General features: G+C 32.9%; 1 protein-coding gene and 1 non-coding gene across 2 annotated transcripts in view; both read right to left on the bottom strand.

The window, feature by feature from the left end:
* LOC145276389 (uncharacterized) overlaps positions 1-19,208 on the bottom strand; it is a 340,530-nt gene that overhangs the window by 40,601 nt on the left and 280,721 nt on the right. The gene's annotated exons all lie outside the window — the stretch shown is intronic.
* Trnar-acg (transfer RNA arginine (anticodon ACG)) lies at positions 2,699-2,771 on the bottom strand. The gene has a single exon. It is a non-coding gene; the product is annotated as a tRNA-Arg (tRNA).

Below are 19,208 nucleotides of genomic sequence, written 5' to 3'. Positions count from 1 at the left end.
CTGTCTCTACACAGTAGAGATGCCTAGATACCAGAAAGCATCCACTCTAATAGTTTCTTTCCTAGGAATGTTAGAGTTTGGAATTCCCTTCCGCGCCCTTGCTTCCCTGACTGAACGTACATGTAGAAGTTCAAGTGTAATGTAAACAGGCATCTTGCTGTTCAACTCCCTACATGGTATCCTTGCTAATTATGTCCCAGATAGTAGCCCCCGAAATGAAAGTGGCACTGTGTCTTGCTTGAAGTGAAAATGCAATAAAAAATCCTCCTAGTGTAAACCTCCAAGAAGCTATTTTCTCATGTAGCTTGATTGACACATAATTCATTTTATGGAATGGTATAGGAGGTGGCAGTGGTCTACTTGTTAATGATACGGACTGACGACCTGGGTGTTTCAAGTTTGAATCCAGTTCGTTCAATAAAAATCACTTTCACTTGAATCTTTGCCGTTTTTCTAGAAAGAATTCTGTCCAGAAAAATATCGGGGAAACCAACTCCAATAATAGAATCTTCGAATTCATAAGATATGATGATGATGGAATGGTATCTGTCATATCTTCGTAATTATACGTTGCCAGAAATCAAGAGAATGTCTTTGATCAGCAGTATAGATCTGAACAAGGCGTTGCTTGTGAAACCTTTCTCACAAGCAAAACATAGTAGACTTGTCCTTATGAAAAACTATCCTGGGTACCCGGCGTTACCAGGGTGTTTGGAGGTGTGTGTTGACCAAAAAAAACCAAAAAAATAAAAAATAGTGGTAGTAGGTAGGCAAGCTCGAACCCGTACCTCGAAGGAGGAAAAGAACGTGCAAAAAAAAAATAAATAAAAAAAAAAAAATAAAAAACTGACGTCTTTGCCGTTGCGTTCATCGCCAAACAGGAAGTGACGTATGTTTAAATTAAGGCTAATCAATCGAAAAGAGGGGATGACTTTCGAAAATATCGGCGAAAAAGGCGACCCCTCCCTGTAGAAAAGTGTCCAGTTGAGAGTGAAGGAATTAATGTTTCTAGCCAAGTTTTCGTTATTTGTTGTCCGAAGGGTCGAGCTTCAAAACGATACCAGTCTCGTGAAAATCCGTCACTTCTGTCGAAAGTTTTAGGCAGGCATACATACATACATACATGATGATGATGATTGCAACGTCTTGTCAGACGAGTGCCACTCCCTCAGACACTTAGTCCATGAGCCCAAATGCCTGAGGGAGTATCTATACAAAGATGATGTTATAGAGTCTTAGCTTTGTACGACAGCTAAGTCTCTCTCTCTGTTCAAAATGTTGAGATCCAGCAACAAGCAAGAGCAAGATAGCCAGCAACAAATTAAACTGCAGACCAGCTTAATGCGGGTACTGGTCTTCCGCTTTATGGTTTTTTAAATCAGAGATTTGCTTCTCCTAGAAAGGTTGCCTTCACCACGGCTTACGGAAGCCCTCTCTACCCCAATACATATACACACACACACACACACACACACACACACACACACACACACACACACACACACACACAAATATACACGGTGCTAGTTGGCCGTTGACCCAGAAAAAGAGTTCATTCGCCCTTTGGAAGGTCTTGTTTTTAATCCTTCAGGGAGACTAGCCGCCCTCCTCACCAAACAAATCTGGTGGGGGAACCAGTTTAGTCGCCGGTGACCCGACCATGAGGCAGGTAGTACTGGGTTACATGGTACCAGTAGCATATGACATGACCTGACCACAATATACATACATACATACATACATACATACATACATTTAAACAGACAGGTGAGATTTATATTATAGATGGATCACTATCGAGTTGGCATCATAATATGATTCCAATGAACTTCTTTTTAGAGTTTGTTGACAAATGAGCTCTACAAGAACTGATGTTCACAAAATCTCAAATGATGCAGGATAAGATTACAGAATTCGCAAAAAAAAAAACAAAAAAAACAAACAAAAAAAAACAAAACAAAAAACATTTCTATCGATTTGTTTTCTTCGTTAGGTTGCCATGACTTGATTACTGTGCCTAATTTTTGTTGTTCGGGTGAGCATTATTTATGATTTTATTGGCAATTTGTTTCTCAGATATATTTCCATTAGGAATTCTTTCTAGAAAGATACTGGGTATTTACGGGAAGAACAACGTGAAGGTTGCCAATGTCCCTAAGTGAAAGTGCCGCAGTGGAATGAATTGGATTTAAACTTGACTCACCCAGGTTGTCAGTCCGTGTAGTTAACCACTTAGTCACTGTCACCTCTTATAGTTGTTGCTGAAGATCATTCATTTATTAAACATGAATCATTATTGCCGGCATTCGTTTCCCCGGTATCTTTCTTGTTAGAAATCTGTCTAGAACGATATCCGGTGCTAACGGGAGATATCATGTAGAGTTTTCAATCATTCCTAAGTAGAAAGTGTTTCTTTTCAACAAACTGGATTTGTGATATTACTGATAGACTGCATTTACTTATCAATTCGTACATTTCTTAATTTTATTTCCAACTAGCGGCTGCGCCACGACGGCACACACAACGCCAAGTCAACCACAAAATCGAGTACACTCAACATCGTCTTACCATCAACGCTTACCCTGTGAACTTGGAGTATGAGAAATTATCATATGCACAAAACAAAATCACCGAAAAAAACAAAAATATCCTAAGGATAATGAGTAAACGTTGGATAAAATGATGGTTAAAATTATTACGAACTTGCCAGGATTCGAACCTGGAATCTTCTGATCCGTAGTCAGACGGATTATCCATTGCGCCACAAGTCCTGTCCGTATGTTGAAAGATGTTATCGCGACTGTATATCGATAAGGACAATCTAAGGACTCACATCTTTCAGGGGGGAAAAAAGAATTTTTCAATTCAGTGCATCCGTTCGAAAGTTTTATTTGTATATATATATATATATATATATATATATATATATATATATATATATATATATATATATATACACATAAATAAATAAACATTTAGAATTTTATTAATAGTATAGATGAAATCCACACGCCAAGATTTAAGGAATTCCTTTTAAGAAATGTCTACATAGTTCTGAGACACGCTGTACATGTGTGTGTGTGTGTGTGTGTGTGTGGCCCGGAGCAAATTCGTCTATATATCTTTCGTATGTGTATTGGCAACGCCAATCTACCCCTGTTGCCCTCTACAACACCCCACCCGGGATGCATGCGTATCTAGCTGACATCGCGCACCCTTACTCGTCACCTGGATTTACAAAAGGTGAGTGGGTGGATATGTGACATTGTCCTCCAAAAGACGAGGATTACTAACTAATCGCATAGTAAATAAACCCGGACGATGTCATGTAGTCCATTGTCACGATCAGTCGAAGTGCTGTCGAGCGAAGTTAGACGGAGAATATGGGGATTCTTTATAATACATTTCAATCGATTATTAGTGGCCTAGCAAGCACACAGGGGAGACAACCGAAGCAGCAAAATTGAAGCTGGCCTGCAGGACACTATATATACACATGTAGGCAAATTTGGGCATATTTTATTGGTTTGAAAATATAGGTTCTTTTTCACCAAATGTCAAAAATATTTAACCATAGATTAGTATTATAATTTAAAAAAAGCCTGCAAATTTTCATGTAGTTTCGTCCGATAGAGCCAAATATTTGAGCATTTTAATATTCAATTTGGCTACGAGTATAAATATATCCATAGACACACGTAGGTATATATATATATACATATGTAGGTATACATATGTGTGTGTGTGTATCTATACTGGTAGACAAATTGAATAATGCAATGCTAATATCTTTGATTCTATGGGAGGAAACATTTGCAGCCTTTTTGAAGATTATAATATAATTATGATTAAAATTTTATGACAATTGGTGAAAAAAAACATATATTATTTAAAATATAATAATCCACTGACATGTGCTTTGTCGTCTACGACTCATCAGAGTGGCTGAATCTAGCAAGATTCGAAATCGGGACCCCTTGGTTAGAAGACTAAACCTCTACTCCTGCGCTATCTCGTTGTACCCTAAAGAGTCGCAAAGGAACAAACAACAATAAAAGGAAATTCGACTCAGCTTTTTCAGTCGAAATGAAAGGCATATAATAAAACTTAAAAAATTAAGCAACTTTATTTTACAAATCTATATTTGCGCATGCATAGAAGTTACACTTTTTTTGACTTTTTACTACCAAATTCCATTTTTTTTTCAATTTTGATCTCTTAGCAGCTATTTTTATCGGCTAAAACCCAAATCAAATTTGTTCCACAGGTCCAAAATCTCCTATATATCAAGTTTCAAGTCTGTAGACTAAATGCCAAAATACAATAATTATTAATTGCATACAATTAGTTGAACAAAAGTCATTATTTTACTCACATCTTATTAAAACTTGGGTGTACACAACCTTTATTTTTTTAAACAGTATTAGTACCTAATTTAACAAACTAGATCTGTCTGAATTCTAACAAATTAGCAACTTAAATTGCCTTAAACATACATTGATAAATCCTCTTAGATAAAGCATACCTCTATCCACTTCATAACTTCGAGTGAAATAGATGGATAGACTATATTTATTTATTTATTTGTAAGATGTTATCATCATCTGCATAGTTGTTGTTTCACGACGTTTCAGCCAACTATTCCTCTGGCCTTTGTCAGGTGGTTAATCGCGATGGGATAGGGATGCTGAGTCTCTTAACTGTATCCTTAGTAATTACTGCCTTCTATAGTTGTTGTTTTCTCACCACGTTTTGACAAACTAATCCTCTGGCCGGCTTTGGGTAGGATTGAAACCGCTATCTTCAGACAATGCTTACATGGAACTATAGAGATTCAACGCCTCTATCCACTGTGCCACCGACCCTGAAGGGGCGATCATAGTTGCATTTTTGGTCTTATAAATCCAAGTTTTTTCGTTCTTATCTGCTCTTCCATCGTTGGGTTCGTACAAAATAGTATATTAAAAGGATTCCAATAATAAAATAATATGGATAGACTAGACTCTCAAGCCTCGGTAGGGCATCGAGTCTATGAGAATGAAAACTTTGAAATAAAAGCAAATATTCTCCGTTTATCACAGCATTGCTTTCGGTCATCCTGGATTTATCTTTGCCGAATCAGAAGTATGATTGGCTAATTGAGCAACTCCTGTTTTACTATAAACTCCACACCTCGCAGGAACGAGTCCAGGAGGTCTCCATTGTTTCTCTAAAAAAAAAAAAAAAAAAAAAAAAAAAAAAAGGGAGTACAGTGAATCTCACCCTCTCCTGTTGAATGAGAAACGTTAAAAGTAAAAGGGTGCTTTATAAAAATCTTGCCAGATTTGGGTAAAGTAGCAATTAATCTTCATATAAGCGTTTACATGTTGTATTTTCCGCAATACCCCACAAAAAAAGAGGTGATATGTCGTCAAATAAAAAAAACAACAGCCTTTGTACCCCCTCGACATAAATAGCACCATCAAATCCGACAAGCAGCAAAGTCCCACCCCTACACAGTAGAAAACCCTTAGATGTAAGAAAGCCTTCTACTCTAATAGTTTCTTCCCCAGAACTGCTAGACTTTGGAATTCCCTTCCAGGTTCCTGCTTCCCCAACTGTACTGACAAGCAGAAGTTCAAGTGTAATGTGAATAGACATCTTGCTACTCAACTCCCTACATAGTATCCGCGCAAGGTATATCCCTGATTGAAGCACCCCCTACACCAAAGTGGCACTGCGCCCTGTTTAGGGTAAAAAAAAAAAAAAAAAAAAAAATGAAAGCGTACCTTCTAAAAACCTTTCGTGTCTCGCACCGACTTTTTTTTTTTTTACAAACCAACTTCATTCATCTCACGCTCCCTCATTCATTCAATCTTTTCTCCTCCTCTCTCTTTTTCTCCATCCTCTCCATTCATGCTCCGTTTCCCCACCCATCACGCAATACTTACTTTCAGTCTCTCCCCCTCCCTCACTCATTGTGACCATTCTTTACAGCTTACTTACTTTTACTTACCCGCAGGGTAATAATAAAAAAAGGAATTCTGCACCTAATGACCCCATACAGAGAACACTGAGCTCTTCTGTCAGTTTATAAAACAACTGGAAATGTATCATAACTTCTACCACCCCCGCCAACGCCGAGGATTAACACATGTGCCCGTCAGAATTGCGCGTTCGTGTTTCTTTTTTGTTAATTTTTTTTTTTTTTTTACTAATTACGGCATATCGACACTATTTTTTTATGACTTAATGTCAAAATAAAAACAATTAATTGTATACGATTAATTGAACAAAAGTCTGTATTTTTTAACAGGGGGAGGGGGCGGAATTTTGGATTCATACCTGCCCAAAAAATTATTAGAAATTTAGAAATATTTTTTTATTTTATTTATATACGGCATAATCATGTTGACACACCGGTTCTCCTCAGATCACCGAAGTTGAGCCTGGTTTGTATCAGATGAGTGACTATTTGGGAATTCTGGGTGCTGTATGTACTCTCCGCTTATCTCAGCATTGTTTCCAGTCGTCTTGTACATACACTACACTCGCTACTGGTATTTAACAATGTCGAGTTAGGAGAGGTGTGGTTGGAGATTGTGCACCTCCTGCCACAACAATTTCACGCGCAAGCACCCCTTCGTGGGCATCTACAGTCTGTCAAAGACTGAAGGAGCCTTTTTTAGACATTTATTTCACAGTGTTTAAGAAGTGTTTGGAAATGATTAGTTTATGTGTTAAGACGTACTTAAAAATAATTATTTTGAAGTGTTTAATTTGTTTTGAAATATTTAATTTACTAATCCTTTTACTGCCGGTTTTATGTTCTGTCAGGGCCAGTTAATCATCTTCTCTAATATGAATCCATACCCCCGTCTAGTTTTAAACTAAATATTAGGGTAGATTGGCATTTCAGCCTTAGCTGTGCAACAAGTCTAGAAAAAAATATGAAATAACACCAGTCTTTTTCTGCTCAGTTCAGTATTTATTCCACTTGTCTTGGACTTGACACTCGACTAAAGTAATCTCAGTTAAAGAAATATGCCGTTTGAGATTGTGCAACTCTTGCCTCACTATAGAATCTCAGACATGCACCTTTTATTGATTATCTTTCGAAATAAAAAACATGCTTATAGGAATATTAACAGATTGGTCTTATATTCTGTGGAAATCGATACCCATTTTAAAAATTATTTTGATAATCCATAAGCAGAAGAATTCGACTTTCACAAATAAATACGTAAGGGATTTTATTAGACTGGCCTAGTATTGGCGAGAGACAGAAAATAAATTATAGTTCATTTATGTCGTCCTTAACTATAAAGTAAAACGGCATTTAGCAAGAACTCAAGTATAACCAGCTAATCCACACGTGTTGACGCAATGCAACAACAGTCGCATGGAAGGAAGTTCTGTTTTCAATCATATGGTGAAGCTCTCTGGAGAGAGTATGCTATCGTGGCATAATACACCCATATAAGTCTGATGCATTTTTCTGATTTTTTTTTTTTGCTATCCGCTTTCGATTCTATCATTCTTTTACTCTTCCCCATATCCAATTCTTTTCTTCCTCATTTACCCCCACCTCTATTTTCTTTTATTTCCAAGACCTTTTGCCTCCGTTAATTACAAAGCAGTGTTTTTCTTTCTCACCTGGAATCTTTACTACCGAGTTCTGTCGACACTTCCGCAATGCAAAACGAACTACAAAAACACCGCAGAAAGCGGTCCTTATACTATATCCGATGGTGAAAACCCAGTTTGTGGGCTTTGGGGAGTGTGGAGCCACCCTTTAATTGCCATTGCTCCCAAGTTCACTCTGACCCGGAGTGGTAGTACCTTTTAGGGTCCCAACTATGGGTTAAATAGAAACCGACTTGGAAAAGCAAATATATTCTATTAAAATAATTGTTTTTCAAAATCACTGGATTCGACATTAAATTAACCTGGAAAGGATTTTTTTATAGAGGGTTTGTGGCACATATTCCTGTATTCGAAATTGCAGAGGAGTTATTTCCTAAGTCTGACACAAGGTGCGAACATAGGATCAATAAGTGTTTATTTTCGTATTCTTCATCCACCAATGGTGTACATCGAAATGATAGTGAATTTTCCCCGGAATATAAATGGTTACTGATGTTCGTTGACTTCTACTTTTTCAACATTTTTTGATAGTTTGATTAAGATTTCAACTACCTGGGTGCAGTTTTCACAAACAAAGTAGATGACACTAAAGAAGTAAGACGACGTATTGCAATAGCAAAGACAGCAATGATTGCGCTAGCCAATATCTGAAAAGGCAGACCCATTTCACGAGGCACAAAGAAATGATTCCTGCAAGATTTGATATTCTCAATAGCAATATATGAAGCAGAATATTGGGTCTTGAAGAAAGTCGACAAGAGGAAAATTGTTACTTTTGAATTGTGGTGCTACAGAAGATTTCTTCATGTAAGCTGGGTGGACAAACGTACAAACGAGTGGTTCACGAGAAGATTGGACCATGCTGGACAACATCAATGACAGCAAAATTGCGATTTTGGGGAAATGTGGCTAGAACAGACAGCCTAACATTTTTCCTGCTCTCTGGTACAACCCCTGGCCAAAGAGGACGTGGAAGACCAAAAACAAGAATGCCAGACATCGCGGACTTTAGCCATTAGCATGACTAAGTTGCTCAGAATGGCGCAGAACTGGAGTCAATAGCGACGATTCCTGAAGAGTGCAACGGCTGGTCAGTAATGACCATTCCGTCAGAGAGAGAGAGAGAGAGAGAGAGAGAGAGAGAGAGAGAGAGAGAGAGAGAGAGAGAGAGCAAGCCTGCTGCGAAGACAGTGGGTTGTGTTTATTTGTTTCCCCACGAGAGCAAATTAGGCATGAGGCCGTTTTTTAATGTGGAGAGGGGGAAGGGAAAAGGGGACCAGCTCCCGAGAGGTGGGAAATGGGGCTGGATAGTGAGAGTCTCTTGGTATATAGGGTTGCCCCTACATAGACCAGAAACTCATTGCCACAAGGGCAATGGTCTTTGCTTGCAGCATCTGCCGGAAGGCCCGAAGGCCAAACCTCAAGATGAAGGTGGGCTCTTTCTACCGTGCTAGAAAGCTACTTACGCCTGAAAGTACTTAAGCCTGAAAGTACATTCGCCCATGTATGGAGTACTTGTAACATTTGGGCTGCTACTAATCTCTCACACCTGGACAGGGTCCAAAAGAGAGTCGCCAACCTGATAGGTCCTGAATTGTCATCTAAGCTTCAGCCTTTGTCCCATCGACCAAATGTTGCATCCCTCTGCCTGTTCTACAAGTATTTTAATAGTGAATGCTTTGACGAGCTACAAGCTACAAGCACTTGTATCCCTCGACGTAAATACTCCCGACAAACCCGACAAGCAACTAAATCCCACCCTACACAATAGAGATCACTAGGTCTGAGAAACCCTTCTACTCTAATAGTTTCTTCCCCAGAATTGGTAGACGTTGAAACTCCCTTCCGGGATTCTGTTTTCCCAACTGTACTGACATGCAGAAGTTCAAGTGTAATGTGAACAAACATCTTGCTGCTCATCTCCCTTCATAATATCCCTGCAACTTATATCCCCGATAGTAGCCCCCTACTTCAAAGTGGCACTGTGCCTTTTATGGAGTGAAAATTGAAAAAGAAACAATGAAAAAAAAAAAACAAAAAAAAAACGATGTTCGGTTATATGGAAGCCGAGAGGCGGTATTGACCTATGGAATCCTGAAACTTTTTTTTTTTTTAAATGAAAATCGACCCGGACAAGGCATGAAACCACTTGATGTAAGGAGCTTAAAAATACTACTTCAAAAAAAAAAAAAAAAAAAGAAAGAAAAAAAAAGCCAACAATAAGTGTGAGATGGATAGATTTTGACTCAGAAACATCGCTCTTGAATTGGAATGTGCGGACTAAAGGACAAAATAAGGAAAGTGAGAGTTATGAAAACGCCAAGAGTAAACCCAAGACCCGATTTCTATTCTATTTGGAAGGAACTTCTGTGACGTCATATTGGAAAGCAGCGAATAATTGAGTAGGGTTAAGACTGGGCTTGCTTGTCCACCTGTAAAAAGGATGGGCCATAGTGATATAGAGAGCATGTTTGCATACCCTTGGAAATTGAGTAATTCGTAACACAGAAAAAATAAACTAAAAAAAAAAAATCTGTTAATTATCTTGTTAGATTTTCTAGATAAAGCTACGGCATAGTTAACACTCGATAACTTGTGAAATGAAATATAATTTATATAAAACACGTTAGAATAAAATTCCCTACTTAACGAGCTAAGTCTTAAGGTAGTAAACGTTAAAGGTCGCGGCCAAAGAAGAATACGAGAAAAATCCTGCATAGACATTAAAATGTTTTTATAGTGTTGTTTTATTAAATATTATTAATTTATATTATTATTAATAAATTTTATTAAATGGGGAATCCTTTCGAGTGAAAATTCGAGTTTCGTTTTAAGATACGCACGACATCAAATCAGATTCGGTGACCATTTTGTTTTGATTTAGCTAATTCATATACTGTTTATATACTTCAAGCGCGCTTTTATCAATCTTACATGCACTATACTAAATGAATTTTAAATCGAAATGATTACTCATTTTGTAATATACTAGCGTGGATGCCCGGTGTTGCCCGGGTGTTTGAAAAGATGTGTTGAGCAAAAATAAAAAAAAAAACAAGTAGTAGTAGGCAGACAGGCAGGCAGGCTCGAACCCGTACTGCAAAGGAGGAAAAGAACGTGAAAAAAATGACAAAAAAACGTGACGTCTTTGCCGTTGAGTCCATCGCCATGCAGGAAGTAGGGGAAGGTTTAAATTAAGGCTAGTCAATCAAAAAAGGGGATAACTTTTGAAAACATCGGCGAAAAAAGCGACCCCTCCCTGTAGAAGAGTGTCCAGTTGAGAACGAAGGAATTAATGTTTTTAGCCAATTTTTCGGTATTTGTCGCCCGAAGTGTTGAGATTCAAAACGTTACTAATCTCATGAAAAACTGTCGCCTCTGTCGAAAGTTTTAGACATACATACATACATACATGATGATTGCAAGGTCTTGTCAGACGAGTGCCACTCCCTCAGACATTTAAAATCCATGAGCCCAAATGTCTGAGGGAGTATCTATACAAATATGATGTTACAGAGGCTTAGCTTTGTACGACATCTAAGTCTCTCTCTTGGTTCAAAATGTTGAGATCTAGCAACAAGCAAGAGCAAGATAGCCAGCAACAAATTAAACTGCAGACCAGCTTAATGCGGGTACTGGTCTTCCAAACATACATACATACATACATACATACATACATACATACATACATTTAAACAGAAAGGTGAGATTTATATACTAGATAACAATACACAAGATTAAATCATTTTAATACCTACACAGGATTTTTTTTGTTTTCTATATTCTTGTGTTCTCTGACCGCGACCTTTAACGTTTAAAGATTGTAATACGTTTTATTCTAAAGCGTCTAATATAAATTGTGTTGTTTTGGGAAGTTTACGAGGCATCGAGTGTTAATTATTCTGAACTTTTACCATTTTGCATTCTATTCCGGATAAAGGTGAAATAGGCGTCAATAATGGCGCGTCACAACCACGAACAATGTCGATGACCACGTGGAGTGGTGGTATGAAGCCGGTCTTACATGCAATGCAACATATTTTTCTCAAAACTTGAAATATATATATATTCTGAATAATATGCTGATGAGCGGCGTCATAAATCATCCGCAAAGGCTAGCAAATCTAAGAAGGCTTTTTAACGCCAGAAATGACTTCAAAGAAGAAGAAGAAGAAGAAAAAAAGAAATTAAATAAAAAGTAAAAAAAAAAAAAAAAAAAAAAGAAGAAGAAAAAAAAAAGCAACAGATCTTTTGAAAAATTTCCAAGGTGTGACTTTAAAAAGGTACCTTCTTTTTGGAGATGAAAGCAACAAAAAGTGCCGCAGAGGTAGTAGAATAAAAGAACTCAGAAATTCACACAGTTTTCATGCATTGCTGATCTCTAGTCAGCTGACATGTGGAGTGGGGCAGCAGCGTGCTGGTAAATATCAGTGATGGGACGATTCCAACATTTTCTCCAGATTCTGATACAATTACCGATTCAATACTAAATTTCCGATTTCGATACAATTACCGACTCCGATTCCTGACAAATCACTAAATATTTAACTATACAGTTGTGTCCCCCCCCCCAATTACCGCAAAAAAAAAAAAAAAAAAAAAAAAAAAAAAAAAAAAAAAAAACAAGTTATATGTGCATATATTTTTTTCAGACGTTAAGAACACACGGGGCAGGGGTGATTTATAGATTTTAGTTTTACTGGTAATTTAAAATTAATAAATATTTATTATTTTATCATTACTACCACCAGTAGAAGATTTTGATTTAAACAAAATAAATAAATACAAAGATAATAAAAGGAACTATTTTGGCATGGGGAAATAAGCACAAATTTTACCGATAATGATTCCGATACCCCGCAAAATCCCGATTCCGATTAATCGTCCCAACACTAGTAACTATACTTACGATTTGAAAATGATGTAGCACACACACACACACACACACACACACACACACACACACACACACACACACACACACACTTCTATAATGCAGTAGCAAGTTGTTGAACACGACTGAGTTTTTATTTTTTTCGATTCGAAGGTTAATTCGTTCTATTCGCCGGATAATCATTTCGAAGTGTTTAATTCGTTTTGAAATATTTAATTTACTAATCCTTTTACTGCCGGTTTTATGTTCTGTCAGGGCCAGTTAATCATCTTCTCTAATATGAATCCATACCCCCGTCTAGTTTTAAACTAAATATTAGGGTAGATTGGCATGTCAGCCTTAGCTGTGCAACAAGTTTAGGAAAAAAATATGAAATAACACCAGTCTTTTTCTGCTCAGTTCAGTATTTATTCCACTTGTCTTGGATTTGACACTCGACTAAAGTAATCTCAGTTAAAGAATTATGCTGTTTGAGATTGTGCAACTCTTGCTTCACTATAGAATCAGAGATGCACCTTTTATTGATTATCTTTCGAAATTAAAAACATGCTTATAGGAATATTAACAGATTGGTCTTATATTCTGTGGAAATCGATACAAATTATCAATTATATAATTATCAATTATAGGAGCCTATTCGTGACCAGACACACACAGAGACGTTCAGCTTTATATATATATATATATATATATATATATATATATATATATATATATATATATATATATATATATATATGAGAGAGAGAGAGAGAGAGAGACGAAATGAGGGAAATTATAACGAAAAGCACAAATGTAAATGATAGAAATCTGTGGTTCTTCATAAATTAGTGTCGTTACTTTGTCCCAACCCTCACCTCCAATTCTGCAATCTTCCAGACCCCACCATCTTTTATAGTTTTCATTGAATAAGTTTTGACAGGAAGCAAACAAGGAAGTGAATTTTATTTTTCTTCCTAGGTTTAGGGGCAGGGAGCTTCTGTTAAACAAAATGAAAGTGGGTGAAAACTGAATATAATGAAAACACGCGGAAAACATTTTTTTTTTGTAAATCTTCAAAAAACAGAACGATCTGAATAAGAGTAAAAAAAAAAAAAAAAAAAAAGAACAGAACGATCTGAATAAGAGTAAAACAAAAACAAAAAAAAGCAAAAAAAAAAAAAACAGAACGATTTTAATAGGAGTAAAAAAAACAAACAAACAAAAAACAGAACGATCTGAATAAGAGTAAAAAAAAAAAGAATTTTAAATGTACAAAAAAAAAAACTACTGAAAAGAAGGAAATAAAGTCAACGAAGAAATTATATTTTTATGAATCGAGAAAGCAAAGAAATTCGATAAATTATAACGAAATAGTTGGACGAAATGTCAATATTGATGGTGATGATGATGACTGTGATAATCTATAATCACTGGTAGTCATGATGATGATTATGATGATGTCGAATTATCACAGAACTATGATGGTAATCACGATGACGATGATGATGACCACAATAATTAGTGATTATTATCATTATTATGATTAATGATCATAATGATAGCGTGAATGATAAATATTGGGACGTGTTATTAAAAAATAAAATCATGTTTCTGATCGACTTTAATATTTAGAAAGAGATAGTCATAAATAGATAGAGAGTGAGTGAGTGAGTGTGTGTGTGTGAGAGAGAGAGAGAGAGAGAGAGAGAGAGAGAGAGAGAGAGAGAGAGAGAGAGAGAGAGAGAGAGAGAGGAGGGGGGCGATAAAGTTCCTATTTACAACACCTCCCCACGGGAAAGAGTTAGACACCAGGGTCGTTTTTTAACGTGGAGAAAAGGAACAAAAATAAAAATTGTCTCAGTCGTGAAGGATTTCTCCTCCACTGACAGAGAACAAGAAATTGAAGTGCAGCATCTGAAGAACAGATACTACACTTTGGGGGATTGCAATTACGCAGCTCACCCACATTCTAATGTAAAAAAAAAACAAAAACAAAAATGATAGAAAAGAAAAGAAAAAAAATAGAAAGTAACAGAAATGTTTTGCAGAAAATCAAAATTGATATTATTAACTAGCAGGACTACCCGGCATTGTCTGGGGCAAAAATGTAATATAACTCTCTTTCCCTTCCTGTACCATCCTCTTCGTTCGACCCATCTCTCTCTCTCTCTCTTTCTCTCTCTCTCTCTCTCTCTCTCTGGACATGCACGCACACAATACACGAGCGACGTAAGGGAAATAACTCTAAGTAAAACCATCAGAGTTACTTTTCTTTATATAATAACATCAAAAGATGTTGTACATATTGATAACACTAAATGATATAAATTATTTTACTCCAAAATAATGAATCTTTTTTCTTTTTCTTCTTTTTTTTATAGATATCATACGTCCGGTATCATATCGACTAAAAAAAATATCAACTTTATGAATGTTTGTTGTGTATTTTTCAAGTCTTAGCTGGACATTCAGAGAGTTGCCCATTTATATAACAGAGAATCATTTTTTTTATTCGTTTTTTATAACTAATTTCGCAAATATATTAATTTTTAATGTTATTCATTAATTTGCTTTATTTTGATTTTTAAATTGCGTTTGCAGAAGCACATGTTGTGTCAAGCAACAAACGTATAACATTGTCTAACTTGACAAACAAATTCAAAGAAAACGTAAAGGAAAAGAATGTATTAGACGCAGAATGAATGGATGGATAAGAATGGTTCAATTCAAAAGCACGCAAGTAAAAAGACACGGTAAGATAAAAATGTAAATAGTTTTCTTAAAAAAAAAAACATTTTTAGAACAATAAATAAATAAATAAATAAATAAAATAATTTAAATCCAAACTCTTGTTTTCTCTCAACTTTTTTTTTGTAAAGGAAACAAAAAAGAAAAAAAAGGAAAAAAAAAAAAAAATAAACATATCTTCAAATATAAACATTACATCCTCCCAAACCTTTCATTTTCCCCCCTTCTGAAACGTTCATTTAAATAAAGCCCCTCCGTTAAAAAGGAACTCCTTCAATTTACCCGCCAAATCTAGGCGTCAACAAGCAGGAGATTTTTAAAAGCAGGAATCTCATAGTTCAAATATTCTCATCAGTCGATGATAACACGGAGTGAGGGGAAGCACAGTAGAAAAAAAATTCTTAAAAAAAATAAAATGACATGAGAATAAATAAAATATATATATAAAAAAACACATTCATTAACCGACTTTTTAAAAAAGTATACAGAAATATTTTAATCAATCGGTTCGTTTAAAGAATGGAACCTTTCAAAAGAAATTTTCATTCATTTAATATATCATGAGAGTTAAAAGATACATAAATACGAGTGGGTCGCCCGGTGTTGCCCAGTCGTAAGATATGATTTAATTCATGCAGATTACGTGTTTATTGATTATTGATATAGAGACAGTTGTCTTTCCATTATTATAATGAACCTGATATATATATGGAGATCAAAAATAATATATGTATGTATGTATGTATGTATGTACACACACACACACACACATATATATATATATATATATAATGTATATGTGTACATATATGCATGCATATATATGCATATATATGTAATATATTTATATATACATACATACATGTCTATATCTATCTATCTACTTTAATAATTATCAAATACAAGTGTAACATCAACATACTTTCGGGAATTATCAGTGCATGGGTGTCACGATTAACGCCAGTCGAGAGATAAGATTCTAGGTGATGGTACCCATATTATGTATATATATATATATATATATATATATATATATATATATATATATGTATATATATATATATGTATATATATATATATATATATATATATATATATATATATATATATATATATATATATATATATATATATGGGTACCCTAAGCTAGAATCGAAAGCTATATGTATATATATATGTGTGTGTATACACGTGTGTGTGTGAATGTGTATATATATATATATTTATATATATGTGTATATATATATGTATATGTTTGTATGTATGTGTATATATTTGTGACAGTTGTATATATATGTATGTGTATATATATGCATGTATATATATGTAAGTGTATATACATATGTATATATATGTATATATATGTATCTGTATGTATATATGTATATATGTATGCATATATACATATATGTATACATATATAAACATATATGTGTATATATATGTATATATGTTTATATATGTATATATATGTATGTATATACATACGTATGTATATATATGTATATACGAATGTGTATATATGTTTATATATATGTTTATATATATGCATGTTTATATATATGTATGTGTATATATATTTATATATATATATGTATGTGTATATATATGTATATATATGTGTATGTATATATATGTATATATATGTATATATATGTGTATGTATATATTATGTATATATATGTATATATATGCATATATATGAATATATATGCATATACATGTATATATGTACATATATATGTGTATATATGCATATATATGTATATATGTGGATATATATGTGTATATATGTGTATATATGTGTATATATCTGTGTGTATATAGGTGTGTATATATATGTGTATATAATTATATGTGTGTATATATGTGTGTATATATGTGTGTATATATATATGTGTGTATATATATATGTATATATGTGTGTATATATATATGTGTGTATATATATATGTATATATGTGTGTATATATATATGTGTGTATATATATGTATATACATATATATATGTACATATATATATATGTATATACATATATATGTATATATATATATGTATATACATATATATATATGTATATACATATATATATGTATATACATATATATATGTATATACATGTAGATATATGTGTATATACATGTATATATATGTGTATATAAATATATATATTTATGTAAATATATATATATATATATAAATATAGATATGTATATATATGTATATACGTGTGTGTATATATATATGTATATAAATGTATATATATGTTTATATATATATATATGTATATATATGTATGTACATAAATGTATATGTATATGTATATAAATGTATATACATATATATGTATTTAAATGTATATATAAATAGGTATATAAATGTATATATGTACGTATATAAATATGTATATCAATGTATATATGAATGTATATAAATGTGTATATAGATATAGGTATATAAATGTCTATACGTATGTATATAAATATGTATATAAATGTATATAAATATGTATATAAATGTGTATATACATGTATATAAATGTATATATACATGTATATATATGTATTAATATCTATGTATATATATGTATATATACATATATTTATATATATATATGTATATATATGTATGCAAATATATATGTATTCATACATATATGTATACATATATGTATATATATTTATGCATACATATATATACACATGTATATATATATATGCAAATATGTATGTATGCATACATATATGTATACATATATGTATATATATATTCATGCATACATATATATACATATGTATATATATATGATACAAATATTTATGTATACATATATAAATATGTATACATATATATATGTATATTTTTATATGTATACATATATATGTATGTATACCTGTATACATTTATATATATGTATACATATATATATTTATATATATGTATATATATGTACGTATATATATATATATATGCATATATATGTATATATATATGCATATATATAGTCATATATATGCATATAAATGTATGTATACATATATATGTATATATATATGCATATGTCTGTATATATATACATATATATGTATATATATATGCAACTATATAGTCATATATATATGTATGTATACAAATATATGTATATATATGCCTATATATGCATATATATTTATATATATGTATGCATATATATCTATATATATGCATATGTATGTATACATATATACGTATATATGCATATGTATGTATGCATATATATGTATATATATATGTATATGTATGTATACATATATATATGTATATGTATGTATACATATATATGTATATATATGTGTATATATGTATACATATATATTTATCTATATATGCATATGTATATATACATATATATGTATATATATATGCATATGTATGTGTACATATATATATTCATATGTATGTATGCATATATATGTATCTATATATATGCATATGTATGTATACATATATATATATATGCATATGTATGAATGCATATATATGTATATATATGCATATGTATGTATACATATATATGTATATATATTCATATATATGTGTACATATATACGTATATATATGCATGTGTATGTATACATATGTACGTATATATATGCATATGTATGTATACATATATATGTACATATATATGCATATGTATGTATAATATATAAATATATATATATATACATATATATGTATACATACATATGTATATATATGCATATGTATGTATACATATATATGTATATATATGCATATGTATGTATGCATATATATGTATAGATATATGCATATGTATGTATGCATATATATGTATATATATACATATGTATGCATGCATATATATGTATATATATATGCATATGTATGTATGCACATATATGTATATATATGCATACGTATGTATACATATATATGTATGTATACATATATATT

This window comes from Euprymna scolopes, chromosome 1 (assembly GCF_053919585.1).
Source record: "Euprymna scolopes isolate OS-2025 chromosome 1, ASM5391958v1, whole genome shotgun sequence".
NCBI classification, from domain to species: domain Eukaryota; kingdom Metazoa; phylum Mollusca; class Cephalopoda; order Sepiida; family Sepiolidae; genus Euprymna; species Euprymna scolopes.
Note: the sequence above shows the minus strand (reverse complement) of the source record. Positions and strands in the feature narration are given on the sequence as shown.